Here is a 4641-nt window from a genome sequence, read left to right on the forward strand (position 1 = left end):
AAAATTTTGGTCGCCAACTGTGACATTGTGCGACCAAAATTAGTTTGATCGCCAATTGTTACTTTTCGTGACCAAAACTGTTGGTCGGCAAAAGTGAGTTTCCACGACCAACAAAATTTTTGGTCGGCAATAGATGTATTTTTTGCGACCAAAACTCTTGGTTGGCAATTGTCATTTTTCGCGAAAAAAAATAATTTATTTCTCGCGACTAATAAATTGGTCGCCAAAGTAGGAAAATAATACACCTGTAATATTTAGCGAATTCATTATCAAAACAGGTCTTATTATAAAATTTTCTATATCCAAGTTTCAACACATAACTCAGCAGCAGCAACATATAAATGTCAATTGATCAATTCAGATAAATGTCAAGGAACTGAGATAGTGGCAGCATATAAGCAGAGCACAGTTTCAATAAAAACAAGTAATTATAGAAGCAAGAATCACAATCAATTGATGATATTTAAGAACCAAACCACAGAAGAACTAACTAACAGCTAAGGAAATGAAAGCGGCCAAGAGTGCATTGCATACAAACCTTTAAATCTGGTAATTCAACTACACATGCGCATTCAACAACTTCAACCCCTGCACGTTCTGACCAAAAAAAATTAAATCAGTCGCAATATATTCTGGTTTGCACGATATATATATATATATATATATTTCCAGCAGCAAGGGCAGTATCAGTCGCTACACATGCATACATAATGCATACTATATGGTTTCGAAAATTTAATTGAAGAGGTATGCTCAATCAATAAAATACACAAGTATGCAACATCAAATTCCATATTAATTCAGTCCTGAGAAATAGGAGCAAAACATTCATTTTGTTAAATGGGAAAAATGCTTGATGAATTAAGAAGGAGAAAGTCTATAACAAACATATGGTAAATTTTGTTATTTGGCTAACCAAACAACCTAACCAACATGATTGACGCTGAACACCTTTGACTCAAGGTAAATTGGATAACAGCCTCTTCAATCCTTTTTTTTTTTTTTTTAAAAGGTTGGCATAGTATTTGGCCTTCACCCAGATCCAAATAGCCCAAGTTGTAGCCCTTGTCCAGGTAACCCTTCATTGGGTCCCTATGTTCAATGACTAATAAACAGGTGGTTCGTTTTCTCACTACATATGGAATTGTTTATATCCATGAGTCAAAGCATTTTCCACATAAATTTTTTAAAATATAGGAAAAAGAAAAAGAGGACAGTGCTTTTACTGGGGCTCATAAAGCTAATACAAATGATTTACAAGTGAGTACCCAGTAAATTCATTGCTGCACAGAGGGTTCCACCAGTGGCAATCAAATCATCAACCACCAAAGCACGTTCATCAGGCTCAACTGCTCCAACATGCATCTCTAGACAATCCGTTCCATATTCCAAGATATATTTTTCTGAAATAACTTCGTCCGTCCAAAACCACCCAAAAAAAAAACACACACACACACAACTTACTTGTCATTATGGTAAACTCTGAATAGCCATAAGAATTCGAAATTGTGATCCCACAAGACACATAATATTTATACCCACCATCACACATCAAAGGGAACATCAACAATGCATGCATGCACTTGCTAGTAATGGTGGGCAGCTAAGTAATCATGATCAAGATGGTTTGATTGCAAAATATTTTGAAGCAAAGGGTTAAAGCAAGTTGGCAAATGGCAAACTGTGTAATGTATAGTACCATAACATGAAATATCTAGATAGACTTCAACTATATCGAAACAGAATAACTAAACAGGCAAACAACATTCTGTTGCACAACAGATACCAATAGATCAAAAAACAAAAAATTTGGACACAGTTTGTTAGTTCATGTTTGGTCAAGTCCAACAAATCTAGTTGAGACAGAGCTGCTAGCTGTAACATTAAATGTCCAACATCATACACTTTACCAGTCATATGTCATAATATAATTCTAGAATATGCTATTAATCAGATTAAACAGAGATCTACAAAATAATCTTTAACAAGGTAATTCCTAAAGTTATGTATGCAGTTGTATTATCTGATGGCTGACAGCCCATTGGGCCGCATTACACAATCCTCACCCCCCATCCACAGTGATAGTACACAAAAAATACCAACAAGCCTATATTAATAATGAAGAGAAAAGAAAAAATGAAGTTGCAGAACCATACAGAATCTGCAGCGGCCTGCAAAGTGACATGATCACCCCATTCACCATTCCTAATTTCCATCATATAACAAAAGAAGAATGTTAAATTTAGACCCACAAAAACTAAATAACCAAATCAATGAAAAAGGAGTAGAAAAGTACTATCATGGGGCCCGTTCCCAAGGCAGAGTAATTGTTCAAGATCCAAATGCGATACTGCTCATATTTCATAATGAAATGTAATGCTGCATAGGGAACAATCCGAAGGACACTAGCTCCATTTCCTCTAAAAGAGATAATAAACATGAGTTTAAACAACATCGTCAAGTTTTTTTTTTCACAAGCACTTCTTCATGAATGAATGAATTAGTGGCCCACAATCTTCTCACATATTAAGGCTACACTTCTTCATGTTCTAGAATTTTCATCTCTTCGTTGCATTTTTTGTGTCCTTTTGCTAGTGAATGTCACTGTGGTCTAGTCTCTTGTAGCTTAGGATGGAATTTTATGGGTGATTTCACTTGTAACCACTTGTATCAATTAAAAATTTGCTTTTTGAATGGTGGCTTTAGCTCCAACAAACGAAAACCATTAACTTCAAAATTATGGCCTTTGTAACTTATCAACATGTGTATGTATTTATTGCCCCTATAAAAATATGGATGATCTACATGATTCTTTGCATTGATGTGTTTGTTCCATGCTGTGAGAAAGATTATCAATGATGCCTAAGAACTATTTTACTTGTGCCTTTGACATTAGGTGTGAAATTGTTCATGTTGCTATTGATGAATGTTCATGTTTCACTAGAAATTTCTTCGACCAAAATTGCAGTAGCATGTGTAGCCAAGCCTAACTTTACAGAGTTGTACAAACATGAATATGTTCATTCTTTGCGTTAAAGCCAGAGAGTTGCTAATTACAAACATACTAAATGTGCTATTCACTCATTATGCTTGACATATTTTATATCCAGGCATATTCCTAGAGTAACCTGATAAAAATTATAGAAATTCGTAATGATGGATCATGGGATCAACCTTTGGTAAGTTACATCCATAACAGAGTACAATGCCTTGACATAACATTGTTTTTTGATTTTATGAAACAAGTCTGCCCAACTTATTGGGACTTGACCAACTAATCTAATCACACATTTCAACAATGAGACATCTTGAGTTCGGACATTTTTTTTTTTTTTTTGATCAGCTTGAGTTGGGACAATTGGGTGACACAACATAGTAGGAAACAGAATGAAAATATCTTTCTAATGTTACATATTACCATAGATTGCTATGATGGACTATATACAATTCTAAGATTTTTTGAGAAAGGTATTCTCTTGTTTGGATTCTTAAACCCCAATTTGCTGCTATGCTCTATGCTAGTCAGATTGTATTTATCTTACTCATTAACTAATTATCATTGCATGCCAACAATAATAGACACCTTGAATTTGTTCCACAAAGAATTAATCTAATGATAGTAATGAATATATCTTCTCACAAATGTGGCATATTGACAGTGACTGCTAAAATTAGCTCCAAAGACTACAATTATGACTATTCTCTTTTATGTCATGCCTTAGATCCTACTGGAATTACAATTAATGTCAATACAAGAAAGATTTTAGATGGTGATGTAAATTAATAAAGAAAGAGGATCTAAAATTCAATAAAGTAAGATCATTGACCTTGTCACTTAGGAACATGAAGGAAGTAAACTATTTAAGAAATTGAACATGTAGATAGATATTGACAGTGAAAAATGAAAGAAATTGGAACATATCAATTTTCCTTTAGACCTTCAAGAGACAAAAGTCAAATCAGTTTGTAACAAAGTCTATGAAAGAAAATAGATAAACCCATTTGAAAAGAATACCCTAATGTTACACATTTAATCATCTTAAGATTGCAAAAATGAAAGAGAGAGAAAGGTAATGTGGATTTTTTTTTTTTTTTTGAACCCAAGCATAGAACTTTCCAAGAAATTTCTCACATAGGGTGTGTGTTCCTTAATTGTAAGTGCAAATTCCTCATAACATTAACATGCAATAATACAGTTTCTAAACATCGTCAGCCCACAAATCTCCTATTGGAATTTCTTAACCCCAATTCAAAACATGCCTAACACTATAGTCTATAGCCCAAGTTTATCCACTGACCTTTAGGTTGATCTCAACCAATGGAAACTGTAAATAAACCGTCTTGAACTCCCATATGAACAACACCATTCAAAGAACCAAATCTCAGCAAAAACTACTTCATCAAAACTCCTTCAAAAATAACAAAAAGATAACAGAGCATTGAACCTAATTGATAACATTACTGTAATTCAATCATTCGTATAATACATACACACACACTCACAGATATATATATGTATGTATTATAAACACATATATACTAGTCTATAGATACATATATATATATATATATATATATATATAACAGAGAAGAAGAAGTTAACATGTGAAAAAAGATGAAGTCAAAACCTTTACCAAGGAT

General features: G+C 33.4%; 1 long non-coding RNA gene across 1 annotated transcript; it reads right to left on the minus strand.

The window, feature by feature from the left end:
- Window positions 1-333: 333 nt before the first annotated feature.
- On the minus strand, window positions 334-1426 carry LOC145792251 (uncharacterized). Its single transcript, XR_014331639.1, has 2 exons — window positions 1269-1426; window positions 334-597 (listed from the first exon to the last, which is right to left on the minus strand). It is a non-coding gene; the product is annotated as an uncharacterized LOC145792251 (long non-coding RNA).
- Window positions 1427-4641: the final 3215 nt, after the last annotated feature.

The sequence above is a fragment of the Camellia sinensis genome, chromosome 6 (assembly GCF_055761805.1).
Source record: "Camellia sinensis isolate YWXY chromosome 6, ASM5576180v1, whole genome shotgun sequence".
NCBI lineage: Eukaryota > Viridiplantae > Streptophyta > Magnoliopsida > Ericales > Theaceae > Camellia > Camellia sinensis.